Here is a 16,770-nt window from a genome sequence, read left to right as displayed (position 1 = left end):
CTGAAATGCCAAGTGAGGATAACAGTGGCGAAGAGGAAGGAGCTGACTTGCGAGATCTCATCAACAGCTACTTTTCCTGAGTGTATGTCATGTGATGTTATGACTGTGACTGTACAATGAACTGTAGTTGTGAGAATGTGTGGAATTGAGCATTCTGTAAACAGCTAGGGAGGTGATACTCTGCAATATTCAGCCAAAGGCTGTATGATGAGATAGTTTTTGACACGTCCCCACCTTGATGATGTTGCTTTGTTTGTGTCAGTATTCTTGCAATGGAGATTTTTCCCAGTTGCTTGCTATGTGACTTGTGTCAAAGGTATGGTTCAAGCCTATTTTCCTTATTTTGTTATTTGTACAGGTAACTTCACCCTGACATCTTCGTGTGGGGATTTCAGAGTTGTGACATTGGGAGGTATCTGATGCTGCTCAGACATACAAAGTGGACATGGAGGGTTCCAGGTACTGTAGGCTGCAGGGTTTGAATGTATGAGACCTGTTCCAAGACAGTTTGCACAGTGTTTTGGTGGAAGTACAGAAGTGGCCATTAATCTTGTTTTGTGTGTTGTGGTGGGCCTGATACATGATGTGTGTCATCATGTGGACATCAAATACGTAGTCCTAGCTTTTGACCAGGTAATGTTTCCAGCACGTTGGCTAACCATTCTTTTTGTATAACCTCTATGTAGCTGTAGATGTTTTTCATCATTGAAGGCCACAGTGCCTGTGCCACAACACTGCCATATCTCTGTGTCATACCACCAGATGCATGGGCGTTGGATTAGGATGGCCCTGTGATCAGAGACTGTTGTATTACCATCTGTATGTATTTGGATTATGTGATGTTTTAGATTACTTTGGTGTGTTATGTGATAAAGCTTAAGCTGCTGACTTCGACCACTCTAATGTTTGCCTATTCTACAGGACAATGTCTGACAAATCCCTTTGTTGGTCTTCGGTCTGTAGCTGTAAATATGTTTATTTACTCAGTATGTGTCACTCATTCTTGATTTCCAATAGTCCAGACATGTTGATAGACTATGGCGGTCATTATGAACATGGCGAGAAAGACAGCCAACCGCCTTGGCGGCGGTGAACAGAATGCCGCCAGTGGCGGCGAATGGAAACCCGCCATATAATGACTGAAAAACCCAACCCCGCCCAAAAAAATTCCCAGACCACCACTCCCCGCCAGGACCCTGTCGGCGGGAATCACAGCCCACCCCACCCCGCCACCGCCAAGCACACCCACATTCCGCCCTCCAAATAATGATGCACAAATCACCTCGGCAGACAGTGGAGGCCGGACGACCATTTGCGGCTGCAACTGCCACGGGCGGCAAGTGGGCCCAACAGCAACCAGGGCACACATAGGCTAGGCTTAGCACCCACACACCTGACACACATCCAGAACACCATAAAACACCCCAAGACACACCCCACAATCCCTTGCAACGAAACCAGGACCTGAAGACGGCGAGCACCAGAGCCAGACAGAGAACGCCAGCAGACAGGACACGCATATCGACCCACACAGGACCACCCAAACCCCATCCTCAGTCCAGACGCCATCCACCACCCTCACCATGTCCCCCCCATAAAAATCCAAGCTTCACTGAAATGGAGCTAGGGACCATTGTAGACGAGAACCTAAAAGTGAAGCCACAAATATTCAGCTCCGAGGTGCAGCACACACCCATCGACCAGAAAATGGAACTGTGGCAGACCATTGTGAACAGGGTGAATGCAGTGGGACACCATCCACACACCAGGAACGACATCCGCAAGAGATGGAATGACCTGCGGGGGAAGGTCCGGGCCATGGCATCCAGGCACCACATCGCAGTGCAGAAGACTGGCGGAGGACCCACCAACACCAACCGACTACACCGACTGGGAGGAGAAGGTACTTGCCATCCTACACCCAGAGGGACTCACTGGAGAAATGGACTTGGGTAAGTCATCTATAATTACCCCACATACACCATACCTGTAATGCATGCACCACGCTACCCCACCCCACACACACCCACCTAGACCCACACCCCACCCAGCCATTACCCACCACATCCACCACCCTGCATCACCCACAACTCACTACCAGGCCCACATCACTCCCGCTGTGTACAGCCATCCACCCCTGCATGTACCCACAATGGAATAATAACCCCCACCACAATGTAACCCCACCATTGCCACTAAATGCAATGCCTACCTCACAAAGGCACCCTGGAAGGCCACTGAAAGGCACTCCAGCACAAAATTGCAGAGTTCAGTACACCTCAAACCCTCATGAATATGTAACATACATTTCTATGTCCCCCAATAGGCACCACCAACCATGCAACCCTAATGGAGGGGACAAGGAGTGCCACAGCACTCCAGGGAGACAGAGGCACATCACAGGACACTGGTGAAGGATCCCTGGACACTGATGAGCAGGCAGGCCCCCCTCACAGCCCTGGATGCTCACCATGCAGCAGCCCCACCCAGGAAAACAGTGTCACCCCTAACACCCAGTCAAGACCAGCAGGCCAGGGGAGGTGTACCCACACCTGTGGACCCAGGGCACAAACAGGTGGAACACAGCTACAGAGGCTACAGTCTCCCACCCCCAACATGCAGGAAGACGAGGGCCCCAGTACTAGTGGCACGTCAAGACCTGAGCAGGGGACACAGGCACATGGGGCCAGGGCAAGGTCAAGTGCCCCAGTGGGTCAGGGGGTAGGGCACCGGATAGATGCAGCAGCCCAGGACATCATTGCAGAGGTTTTGGGGGCCTACCAACATACCCAAGACAGGTTGGCAAAGATTGTATCCAACCTGGAGCAAAGTCAAAGGATGCAGCTGGAACAACACCAACAGGCCATGGAGCAGTGGAAAGAAAACAATGCCACAATGGCCACCATTTCTGGAGCACTGCTGCAGTTGGTCAACAAACACTCAGACGGTCATTCTGACCCTGGCGGTAAAAACCGCCAGGGCCGGGGACCGCGGGAGCACCGCCAACAGGCTGGCGGTGCTCCCATGGGCATTCTGACCGCGGCGTTATAGCCGCGGTCAGAAACGGAAAACCGGCAGTGTACCGCCGGTTTCCCGCTGCCCTGGGGAATCCTCCATGGCGGCGCAGCTTGCTGCGCCGCCATGGGGATTCCGACCCCCTTACCGCCATCCTGTTCCTGGTGGTCTCGGCCGCCAGGAACAGTATGGCGGTAAGGGTTGTCGTGGGGCCCCTTGGGGCCCCTGCAGTGCCCATGTAAATGGCATGGGCACTGCAGGGGCCCCTGTAACAGGGCCCCACTGAGAATTTCAGTGTCTGCATAGCAGACACTGAAATTCGCGACGGGTGCTACTGCACCCGTCGCACGCCTTCAACTCCGCCGGCTCCATTCGGAGCCGGCTTCCTTGTTGAAGGCGCTTTCCCGCTGGGCTGGCGGGCGGCCTTCTGGCGGTCGCCCGCCAGCCCAGCGGGAAAGCCAGAATACCCACGGCGGTCTTTTGACCGCGCAGCGGTATTCTGGACGTTCCAGACAGGCCGGCGGCTCCCGCCGCCGGCCGGGGTCAGAATGACCCCCTCAGACTCACACACCGGATAAGAGGCCCCCACAACAGCCCTGGACAAACAGCAACAGATGACCCAAGCAGCTGAAACAGCACAGGAAATACCCTCCAGGAATCACAAGGCCCAACCATGCCACCCCAATACGCTCCACAGCAGGCGCCCAAACGTAGTCTCAGGCCAAGATATGGCACTGGAAACCCAGCGAAGAACAAGCCCCACTCCAACAGTTGACACTGCTACTACTGCCAAGCAACCATCCCACCCATTCACCAACTACACTTAATTGAGGGCTAAATAAAGTACTAAACTACAAATAGGACCCACCTATGACATCAAACAGGTCTGCCACCAAGTCACTTTTGAGGACACCCAACCATTAAGACTTCCAGCACTATACATGGCACATTTCACTGTATTCCCCCAATATAAATATATCTCAACTGTAACACTGTCCCCTGTCTTCAATGTTGAACAAAATGGAGTATGGATGCAACTGGCAGGGAACAACTATAATGTCAATTTTTGCATGGTGGTGGTAATGTGTGTTTCAAAATAGGCAAGGAGGGAATGCATATATTTTCTGTCAGTACCATGCTGAAGAGGTCTCGCCTATCATGACCAATTCCCCCTAGATGACATGGCACAGTTACAGTAACCACATTTACAGGCTGAAGTTCCATACAGTTATGGGAAGTAGAGTTGTATCAGTTGGTTCCTGGAATTGACATCTTCACCTTCCTCATCCTCAACATCACTCTCCTCACCTCTCTGAGGTAATAGATCAGGACCTATAGCACCCTCCACCTCCAAAAGGGGGATTGAATGTCTCACTGCCACGTTGTGCAGCTTGCAGCAGGCCACAACTATTCTACACACCTTATCAGGCCCATAGGCCAGGGAACCCCCAGAGATATGTAGGCACCGGAATCTAGCCTTCAGGAGACCTATAGTACGCTTTATCACCCTCCTATAACGTCCATGGGCCTCATTGTATTTCCTCTCTGTCTCCGTCCTGGGATTCTCCATTGGTGTCAGGAGCTAACACAAGTTTGGATAGCCAGAATCACCTAGAGAAATGGCCAATACAGAGTCGTCATTGGAATGTCCTTAGTCAGACAGGCTGGATTTCTTCAATGTGTCAGTTAGTGACAGGGAAACTTACCCTTATCCACCCTCTGTCCTCTTGTAGTTGTTCCATCTTCTGTGGCACACTACTGTTCCTCAAAACAAATGAATCATGGACAGAACCCAGAAACATGGTATTCACATGGGATATGTACTGGTCTGCAGTACATACCAACTGGATGTTCATGGAGTGAATGTTCTTCCTGTTTCTGGACACCTGTTCACTCACTCTTGGGGGATGATAGCTATGTGGGTGCCATCGATGGCACCTATGACATGGGGAATGTTTGCAAATGCTTAGAAGTCAGACTTGATGGCAGGGGGGTCAGCACTTTCGGGGAATCACTCATAGGATTGCAGATGTCGTACAAATGCATTCAGAAATCTTGTCAGTACCTGGCTGAACATTGGCTGTGAGAAACCAGCACCCATGCCCACTGTCACTTGAAAAGAGCCTGTGGCCAGGAAATGGAGTGCGGAGAGCACCTGCACCTCAGCTGGAATGGCATGCTGATTACGATTTCCGGGAGTCAGTGCAGAATGCAGTAATGCACATAGATCCTGAATAGTTGCACGTGTGAGTCTCTAGGTGATTATGATCTGACGCTCCACCATGGTCCCCATATCCACAAGTGGTCTGTACACTGATGGTGCCCTTCCTCGCCACAAGGGTCGGTACCTATGAGGGGTGAGAAAAAGGAGTGATGTGCACACATAAACTGGCTTATTTGCTACATACATGCACTGCATTCTTCATAGTAATGTCTGTACAATAACTGCAACTTGACAGATGTACATGTACATCACTAGGAGGGAACGGAGTAAATCATGTGTGATTATATACTCAATGGATAGAGGCCTAGGTGATTCATATGGCTAGTAGGCCCAGAATTGTGAGTATTATGAATTTCAAGATGCGTAGGTGATAGCAAAATGTCTGCCCACTGTAGTTCTGCCCCTTCGTTGTGGAAGTGACCTAATACCGCTAGCGGTTGACGTCACAGCGTACAGCGGTGTTGACCGCTGTTCGCACCCTCATTGGATAACATGGATGGCAATGGGGAATCCTGCTGTATCATGATCACCGGCGGCGGTGCAGTGCATACCGCCACGGAACGTACGCATGTTCATCATTGTTTGATCACTTGACACCCTGCCAGCTGTTACCATTGTGCAGGTGCCTGACCTCTGTGTTCCATTTCTGTGTCACCCTACTAGGTCAGCGCCCACCAGAAGAGAGCACATTGGCATGCCATCACCAAGGAGGTAATGACCCTGGGGGTCTACAACCGGCGGAGCACCCACTGTCGAAAGAGGTGGAAGAACCTGCGGTGCTGGGTGCGGAAGATCACAGAGGCCCAGCTGGGGAAGTCCTCCCTTCGGGCACTGACCCCCTCATGCGAAGGATCCTGGCGGTGGCATACCCAGACCTGGATGGGCGCTTGAAGGCTGCACAGCAGTCACAAGGGGGTGAGTACTCACAGCCCATACTTCAGCCTGGAAGGATGAGTGTGTGTGCGATAGGGCTCATGGTGCTTAGAGCAGGGATTTTCACTGGTGTCTAGCTACTGTATGCTCCCCAAAGGGTGTAGGGGTGTCCCTGTCAGGTTTCACCTACCCGAGCTCCAATACAATTTCAGGATATGGATGTAGGTCAGTATACTGCTCAGTAGTCAGGGCCAAGGCCATGGGCTTAGAGCATGGTGCTGCCTGTTGGGTGTGTCTGCTGGGTAGGTGTGTGTCTGGCCATTGTGTATCAGCATTCAGCTACTTACAAGTGTCTCCTGTTTTGTCTCCCTATCCCTGTTCTCTTGTGTTTGTCTGGTACAGCATCAACATCAGGCGAGGGAGGTGAGGCACCGGCAAGTGGGGAAGCAGCGGCCCATGGATCCTCTGAGGCAGAGACAATGGATACCCAGGGGACCAGTGGGTGGGAGGGCGAGGGGACTTCCACGGGGGAAGCTACTACCACAGGAGGTAGAGACTCTGAGACCTCCTCCGATGGTCGGTGCCGGACCCTAGTGCACACACCACTACCGTAACCTCTTCCGCCACTCCCCATACCATCAGCGCCCTCCCTACTGCTCCCCACTGAGTTGCCCGTGTCCGCCCACCCAGGAAGGTGGGTGTCTCCTTCGCCCCAGGCACCTCCTCCCCTGCCCCAGTCAGCCCTGCTGCCCTCACAGAGGAGGCTATTGACCTCCTGAGAACCATCTCTGTAGGGCAGACAACCATCGTCAGTGCCATCCAGGGTCTGGCTTCTGAGGTGCAGCAGGCCAATGCCTATCTGGATGGCATTCACTGTGCCGTGCCTGCCCTACAGAGATCTTTTCAGGCTCTGGCCTCCTCTTGGACGCAGCCTGTTTCCCTGGCCATTCCATTCCCCCCTCCAACCTCCTCTACCCCTTCCAGCACCCTACTCCCTTCACCCGTCCAAAGCACATAATCAGACCCGCTTACAGGCACATCAACACACAAGAAGCACACTTCCAAACACAAGCACCACACCTCCCACCACAAGCATTCACACAGCCAACAGACACCTGCACACACAGCAACGTCCACTTCCCCCATTGTGCCCACCTCTTCCGCCACCCTGTCTGTCCCCTCTACATCCACATCCTCATGCACTGCACCTTCACTCACTGTTACTGCTCCTCTTCCTGCACTCACCACAATAGCACACAGCCATACATGCACCCCATACACCACACCTGCACTCACCACCTCCACTGTAGTTGACACATGCAGCACACTCACCCGACTTGCAGACACCCACCCAACATACATCCACACTAGCTGTCTGTCTTCTCCCACTGTGTCAACCCCCCACCTCCCAAAACACTCAAACGCACCAAGACACCCACACATCAGACATCCACCACACCACAGCATACCGAGCAGTCACCTGCACCCACTACACGCACACCTACACCCCATACATCAACTCTATCTGCCTCCACTCCCATGCCCTCATCTACGCCCACCCCAATTGCTCCTAAAAAACGTTTCCTCTCCCGTGCAGACCTGTTTGAACCCGCTGGCTCACCCCGTCTTGTCCCGAAACGTGCGCACCTCCTTGCCCTTTCCGCTCCTTCCACATCGCAGCCCACCCTGGTCCAGCCTTCCCATTTCTGTGCCCCTTCTCTGGTGAAGAAGAAGGCCCGCTTAGAGCCTAAGGCATCCTGCTCTGCCAGAGCCAAACAGCCCCCACCCCCTTCAAAAGACAAGCCCACCCCCCCTCCAACCTCCTCACGCAAGTCTAAGTTCCACCCCTGTCGTAAATCTGTCTGTGTGGGGTGTCTGACTTGTGATGCTGGGAAGGGTTGGGGGTGTGTTGCGGGGTGGGTGCAGTGGCTGGGTATGTAACTTTGCCCTTTCCTCCCTTGTGTCGTAGGTTTCGGTACTTACCGTCGTCGTCTTTGTCGGCGGTCTCGGTCGTGTAGATATATGGCAAGGAGCAAGGCTGGCATGATCTGCAGCTCTCTGTCCATGGCTACCGCTGCACGTTTTGTGGAACTCTGGTGAGTGTTTCCTTCTTTTTGTTTCTTTTCCGCCTGGCTTTGTGTGGCGGTGGTTCCCGCCCTGGAACTGGTGGCGGAATGGTGATTAATAATTTGATGGGCGTGTTGGGCATTTCCGACGGCCTATGGGCGGACTCTGCCGTCGTCAGCGGGACTCCTTTCCTGGCGGTGGGTGGTGCGCGGGATGCGTGTGTTTCATTTGGTTCATTATTTGGCGGTGCGGGCCACTCTTCCGTTGGCTGTTTCTACCACCACCGCCGGCGCAGCGGAATGGACCGCCATGTTCATAATGAGGGCCTATGTGCTGAACACTGTAATCAAATTTTTGGTTTGACCAGTGTTGGAAATGGCCCTTTTTGCAGGGTTATTCCAAAAGCTTTAGCCCCTTCTTCCTCCTGTTTTCGGATTTGTTTTTGCAGGTTTTAGTACTCTAGGCACTTTATCACCGCTGACCAGTGCTAAAGTGCAAGTGCTCTCTATCAAAATTGTGATTACGATTGGTTATTCCTGATGGGTATATTTTATTTACTAGTAAGTCCCTAATACAGTGCACTAGAGGTGCCCAGGGCCTGTAAATCAAATCCTACTAGTAGGCCTGCAGCACTGATTGTGCCATCTACTTGAGTAGCCCTGTAAGCATGTCTTAGACCTGCCACTGCAGTGTCTATGAGGGCAGTTTAGGACCAAGCCTTCCTTTTACTACACCCCTAAGGTAGGCCCAAGGCAACCCCATGGACAGGGTGCAGTGTATCAAAAATGTAGGACATGCACTAGTGTGTTTTACATGTTCTAATAGTGAAATACTGCAAAGTTTGTTTTTCACTATTTGAAGGCCTATCTCTCCCATAGCGAAACATGGTGATTGCCTTGAAATATCTTTAAGGTCAGTTTCCCATTGGGAGCAGACGGAGATGTAGAGTTTGGGGTCTCTGAGCTCACAGTTTAAAAATATGTCTTTTAGTAAAGTTGGTTTTTAGATGGTAAGTTTGAAAATACCACTTATAGAAAGTGGGCATTTTCTTGCTTGACCATTCTGTGCCTCTGCTTGGCTGCTGAATTCACATCTGGGTCAGACTGACAGTTGGGCAGTTTGTGAATTAACTCTAGACAGTAACACAAAGGGAGCTGAGGTGTGTTCTGTATATCCTGATGGTTCTTCCTGGGCTACAGTGGGAGGGAGGAGCTGACACTTGCACTTCAAAGGGCTGTGCCTGATCTCACACAATACAGCCTCCTACCCCTAGAGTGTGACTGGGGCAAGGAAAGGAAAAGGTAGAATCTTGTGCACTACAGAGTTTCCTTTGAAGTTTGACCACTACAAAGGCAATAATGAATTAAGTATTGGACTGCTGAACCCACAATTTCAGAACAATTCTGGATTAAGATAAACCTCTGACAAGGAGAAAAGGTGAAGAGCTGTGAGGAGGAGTACTGCCTCTTTGCGTAATTACGCACCATAGGAATCAATGGGGGATAACCTTTAAAAATGCATATAAAATCAGATAATACATTTACCAAGTTCTTCTTTTGTAGGTTGGTTGAGGCCATCCATGGGCACACTGTGCCAGCTGGAGGAGTTTGGATGGCTCCCGGTTCCAGCAGGAGTTATGGGGAAATGTCTCTAGAGCTGGTGCAGTACCACTGCGCGGGACCACTTGGAAAAGCACTGCACAGGTAAGTTTAAAGGTGAATTCTGGGGATCCCCTTGGAGTGTTGAGGTCACAAGGGGTTGGAGACCCTTAGAACACAGCTGAATCTTTGGTGCGGGGGCAGGATACAGGGCGTCCGGATGCAGAGTGATTCAGTGAGCCAGTAGCTGTGCGCAAGGATGCCCCCAGAAGCAGGAGGTAGGTCAGTTGAAGTGTTGGTTGCAAGACAACGGGGCACTCTGGTGGGAGGTCCAGTTTGTTTCTCAAGTCCATCGACTGCAACTTCCTCCTGGTCCTTTAACAGTCCCAGGTAGGATGTTTTTCTTGGTGTCCGAAGTCAGGTAACCAATACGCAGGGTATCAGTACGATTCAGCCGCTGGAGGGCACAGTGCCACCAAGCTTAACACAATGGCAGGGTTTGTCCTTGTGGTGGTTGGTGTGAAGTTTGGTCCTGTTGCAGCATCCCGTTCCAGAGTTACCATCCGGTCAGTGAAGTGGACCTCACTGGCTTGTTGGTTGCTTGTGGTGTTGTGTGGGCTTCCATTATCCTAATGAGGCTGTTGGATTTGGGCGGCAGCATCACCTGATATGTGGAGAACTGAGTCCAATCCCACACATGTGACAACTGTCGGCCTAATCCGATTCTCCAGCTAATTAGCATTGGCTCACCTCTGCCCAAGAGCAAGGGGGTGGGGATTGTGGCAACAGGCATATGACAAAATTGACTTCTCATGGAAATCATGGTATATCATATCTGATCCTTTTCTCTCAGTTACATTAGTCTCGCACATGCAAAGACAAACAGACGCAGAGAATGGTTCAATTAGATTTATTGAAACAACTGAGATAAAATGGCATGAATTACAATCATTAGGATGATAAAACATGCTAGAAGCAAAATGGTGACAAGGAAAGGGAAACACAAGATAAGTCCCACCATACTGTCACTACGTGTAATATATGTGGTTCCTATCTAAGCTATGTTAAAGCACAGCGTGATAAGCCCTATTCCGCCCTTCAGGATTTCCCCTTGGGAAGGCATCATCCCCCATACTGAGCAAGGAAGCCTGTTGTCCCCATGTAGGCCATTGAACCAGCTGTCTCAACAAGCAGCTATAGCAAAGTCAATCAGCATGCATATGTGGTTATCTGGCTGGAATCTCCCTCTAACGTCTATAAGACAGAGAAGTGTTTTTATAATAAAACAACTAATGTTCAGAGAAGATGTCCCCAAGCAAGAATGAGTATGTTTCTGTGAATATTGGAGATGCAGTGTACCACTTTTCCAGCAACTCTATCTTGCTGCCTTAAGAAAAGCACAAAGTGAAAAGAATGTCTTGCTAGAAACCAATGTTTTCCTGGGCGAAAGAACAACTAGATAAAGAACGTAAAACAGCACCACAAATGTGGCCTATGCTAAAATAATAAAATAAAGCTGAACTGGGCACAAGTGGCAGGCCTAGTTGCTAAAATAACGTGCCTAAAAGCAGCACTAAAATGGCTATACAACACCCTCCTCTTGCTATTTCAAAGGTAGTAAAAAGCCTAACAATTAAAAACATAAAAGCACTAAAAGGCTATAATTAGGACATATTTACATGGACCCCAATAATGACAAGTGAAGACACACGTGAGCATGTAAAATATTGAAAGTAGTCAATTTAAAATGTCAACAGTGGTGGCAGTAGAACCCAATTCTAAAAGGCAATGTAATTTATAAAATCACAAATTACATCCGTGACAATTGAAGTCAGGAAATGTTCCACTTCGGCAGGTGGTAAGGTAGCCAAATCATTGCCAAGGAAAACCAAGGAGCACTCATGTTCCAAATCCAAGTGGGTAAGGGCTGGGTGGGGTGTGGGTCTAGGTGGGTGTGGGTGGGGTGGGGTGGTGCGGTGCGGTGCATGCATTAAAGGTATGGTGTATATGGGGTAAATGTAGACAACTTACCCAAGTCCATTCCTCCAGTGAGTCCAGTGAGTACCTCTCGGTGCAGGATGGCGAGTACCTTCTCCTCCCAGTCGGTGTAGTCGGGTGGTGTGGGTGGCGGTCCTCCCCCAGTCTTCTGCACTGCGATGTGGTACCTGGATGCTATGGCCCGGACCTTCCCCCGCAGGTCGTTCCATCTCTTGCGGATGTCGTCCCTGGTGCGTGGATGGTGTCCCACTGCATTCACCCTGTTGACAATGGTCTGCCACAGCTCCATTTTCCGGGCGATGGGTGTGTGCTGCACCTTGGACTTGAATATTTGTGGCTCCACTTTTAGGATCTCGTCCACCATGGTCCGTAGCTCCTTTTCAGTGAAGCATGGATTTTTGGGGGGGGCATGGTGAGGGTGGTGGATGGCGTCGGGACTGGGGACAGGGTTTGGGTGCTCCTGTGTGGTCGCTATGCGTGTCCTGTCTGCTGGCGTTCTCTGTCTGGCTCTGGTGCTCTCCGTCTTCTGGTCCTAGTTTCCTTGCAAGGGATTGTGGGGTGTGTCTTGGGGTGTTTTATGGTGTTCTGGATGTGCGTCAGGTGTGTGGGTGCTAAGCCTAGCCAATGTGTGCACTGGTTGCTGTTGGGCCCACTTGGCGCCCTTGGCGTTCGCAGCCGCCAATGGTCATCCGGCCTTCACTGTCCGCTGAGGTGATTTGTGCATCATTATTTGGAAGGTGGGATGTGGGTGTGCTTGGCGGTGGCGGGCCAGGATTCCCGCCAACAGGGTCCTGGCGGGGAGTGGTGGTGTGGGAATGTTTGGCGGGTTGGGTTTTTTGTTCATTACATGGCAGATTTCCATTCACTGCCGCAGGCGGGATTCTGTTCACCACCGCCACGGTGGGCGGCGGTCTTTCCCGCCATGTTCATAATGACCGACTAGATCCCCAAGTTTTGGAATCCAGCCGGTAGGTGTTATTGGTGCCTCCCCTATTCCAAAGGAGGTGGGACTGGCAGATTCGTTGTCATCACGGAACTGTTCTAAGTCCTGCAAGTCAGTGACACATTCATATTACGTCAAAAGTTGTGTATGTTGCCTCCGCGCCAGGACCATCAAGATCTGGAACATACATTTGTGTTCCGAACAGGCATTCATATATGCCCCCCAGGGACCTTTTGGGCAGATTATTAAGTGCTCTCTGCACTCCATGCAGGTGATTAAGCCAACTATGACCCGTGTCTAATACTCTGGCTGTTAAGGTCTTTACATCCCAGTTTCTTCACTCAATGACACTATTTCCCTCGGGATGAAATGGAGACGAGTAATACAACTGGACCCTTAACAAAACGTCCCTGAATGTCCTTGAGGCAAAAGCAGGGCCCTGGTCTGAGTGGAAAAATGCAACTGCATATGTGCAGGTAAAGGCTTGCAAATCTTTAATAATAGTGTGAGCGTCAGCCGAGTGTTGTGGCGAAACCCATAGAAATCCGGAACATGAGTCAACAGTGTCTAAGATGTCAGTTGGCTACAGTAGTGCAAGTGCACACATTGTAGAGGTTTGTTGGAAATTAGAAGGGGTGTCTGCAGTGGGCATTTGACGGTGGACCCTTTTATTTGCTGACAGATGTCACAGCAAAGGACATGGGGCCAGATGTACGAAACGTTTTGCGACTCGCAAACGGCAAAATTTGCCGTTTGCGAGTCGCAAAACGCGTATCCCAATGCAGAAATGCATTTTGCGAGTCGTTACCGACTCGCAAAATGCATTTCAGACTCGCAAATAGGAAGGGGTGTTCCCTTCCTATTTGCGAGTCGCATTGGGATGCAATACCATTTGCGACCGCATATGCGGTCGCAAATGGCATCGCAGTTACCATCCACTTCAAGTGGATGGTAACCCAATCGCAAATTGGAAGGGGTCCCAGTTTGTGATTGCACCCCAAAATATTTTTTCAGGGCAGGGAGTGGTCCAAGGGACCACTCCCTGCCCTGAAAAAAACCGAAACTAAATGTTTCGGTTTTTTTGAAGCACAGCTCGTTTTCCTGTGAGGAAAACGGGCTACACTTAAAAAAAAAAAAAAATGCTTTATTTAAAAGGCAGGTTGCTAACATGGAGGCCTGCTGACTATACTCGCAATGGGGCCGCAATTTGCGACCCACCTCATGAATATTCATGAGGTGGGTCATTGCGACCCCATTGCGAGTTGCAGTCGGTGTCTGAGACACCGTACTGCATAGCAATTCGCGACTTGCAAATTGCGAGTCGCAGGGACTCGCAATTTGCAAGTCGCAAATTGCTTTCTTCGTACATCTGGCCCATACTGCTGGGTCTGTTTGTGTAGACCTGGCCATGAGTAGCGTGCTTGTAATAGTGGAATTGTGGTGGCCACACCAGCATGGGCTGAAGCAACTCCCTCATGTGCTGCTTTGATCAACTCTGGGCCTTGATCTTATTTGGGGATCACACTATCACCCACCCCTGGTATTGTTACTAGGGCAGTATTGAGGCTAGATATGCAGTAGGAATATTTAGCGGGTATGCCTTCAGCAGAAGCTTTCACAGCAGCCAGTGTTTTGTTGCGTAGGTTCTCATTATTCTAATGTGACAACTGGATTTTGAGCAGCAGAATCGCCTACAGTGTGGGAGACTGAGTCTAACCCACTAGAGGTGACACCTGTCGCCCCAATCCGGGTTTTGCTCTGGCTAACTAGCAGTGCTTCATCTCTATCCAAGGGCAGGGATGATTGGGCAGCTGAGGACGACATAATTTATTTCTCAGGGAAACCGTGGTCACTCAGCTCTCATCCGTTTCTCTCATTTGCATTAGTCTCACATACACAATGACACAGGCAGTATATGTTTCAATATGATTTTAATGAAGCAACTGCATCTTAGATAGCAAAGCATGTGCTGCAATAATCACCGCGATACAGCATGACAAGATTATAATTGTGACAACGAGAGTAAAGCATAGAAATAACGCTACCATATTGTCACAATAGTCAATAGACTAATTCCCAGCTAGGCTATAATAGAGCACAGCGTGTTAAGCTCTGATTCTGCCCTTCAGGTTCCCCTGGGAAGACATCATGCCCTATACCTGAGCAAAGGCCCAAAGTCTGCATAAGCAGCTGTAGCGAAGCGTTCAGCAATCAGCATACAGTTGTGGTTCTTTGGCTGGAATCTCCCTTTAACGTGAAAGGGACAGGGAAGTGTTTTTATAATAAAACAGCTGATGTTCTGAGAAAATGTCCCTACGTAAGGATGTGTGTTTTTCTATGAATGTCAGAGACAAAACTTGTACCACGTTCACCGGCAACCTATTTTACTGCAGCCTTGGAAGAAGCACAGAGTGAGCAAGAATATCTTGTTTGAGAACGTAGTGCTGGCCCAGGCAAAAACAGCTAGATAGTGAGAAATAAAACAAGACCGCAAAAGTGGCTATTGTAGGAATAAAAAAACAAAGCTGACTAAAATATATCTAGGTTAAAGTGCACAGCGGCAGGCATAGTATGCTAACATAACGTGCATGGAGCTATACCTAAAATGGCTACACAACAGTTTCATCATCCATCCTCGCCCGTGGACGAGTTATTGCAGCAACATAAGTCTTAGCTACTGCTTACTTGGCCGCTTCATCAGCCAAGGTATTGCCTGTAACATAACACGTTGATGTCCCAATATATGAACTACATGAGCATTGTGCAGGGTTTCCTTCAGATCCGTTACTTCCCCCCACAGGAGTCTGTGTTTAATAGTGTTGCCTTTTGAATCTCTGAACCCATTCTCACGCCAGTAATGCAGATATTCGAAGGACTGGACACAGTAATACAAATACAGTGATTCCAAGCTTAGCACACTGGCAGGGTTTGTCTTCACAGTTGTTGGTGTGAAGTTTGGTCCGTTTGTGGCATCCGGTTCCGGAGTTAGTGTCCAGTCAGTGAAGTGGACATCACTGGCTTGTTGGTTACATGTGGATGTAGAGTTCTCTGGCAATTATTGAAGCCTGGTAGCCTGGTAGTCCTCTGGGGTTCTTTAGAGTTTTTCCAGTTGTCCAGCTGCTCCTCAGCATCGATTGTCCGGTCCTGGGTGCAGCAGGCAGGTTTGGGGCCTATTATTTTTGCAGCAGGTCCACAGTGCTCATGCCTTTGGATCTTCTTGTTGCTGTTCTTCTTCTGTCTGTCAAATCTGATTTCTTGGTGTAGGGATATCCACTAAATACTGTATTTAGTGGTAGTTTTAGGGAGAATCTGGTAATGACCAAGGGGTCATCTACCTTAGGGTGACCAACTCCACTAAATGGCAAAATCCTATGGCCAGAGGTCACTTCCCCACACATGATTGGCTATTTTCCTTCCATCCAAGATAGAGGAAAATGAAATGGAGAGCCCACCTTACATGCAACACCTTAGGGGCGGTGCATGCCAGATGGGGCCACTCCTCCTATTCTTTGTTTGCTGCCGTTGCTCCCGATAAAAGTGGGGGTCTGCAATGGGGGCTGGCATCTGCTGTAAGCAGCAGGCCAGGAGATCGAGTTTCAAAGTGGTAAGCCCTTTGAAGCTCACCAACAGGGCAGTGCACATTCCTGAGGGAGGGGGTGCTAGCGCCTCCACCCAGGAAGGGCTTTGTTTTGCATCCCAGAGAGAAGGATCTCTCACCCCAGGGATGTAGATTTGTGTCTGGTGGCAGCAGACTGGTCGGGACCAGTCAGCAGCCATGCAAGGGTAGTTAGTTTTTACAGGGGCACCTTCTAGGTGACCCCTGGGTACATTTGGCAATACATCCAATACTGGTACCAGTTTGGATTTATCATTCTGAGTTCTTTGATACCAAACAACCCAGGGTTCAGTGTGGCAATTATGTTACTGTAAAACTGGTATTGACCAGTCTCCAGCACATGTATTAAAATAGCTGCTCACTATGCCCCAGATTTGGCAAGGACACAGTGGAGGCATATTGCTCATGCCACTATGCCCTCACATACAGTATAGTG

Source organism: Pleurodeles waltl, chromosome 7 (genome assembly GCF_031143425.1).
Source record: "Pleurodeles waltl isolate 20211129_DDA chromosome 7, aPleWal1.hap1.20221129, whole genome shotgun sequence".
Classification (NCBI taxonomy): Eukaryota; Metazoa; Chordata; class Amphibia; order Caudata; family Salamandridae; genus Pleurodeles; species Pleurodeles waltl.
This window is presented reverse-complemented; position numbering follows the sequence as displayed.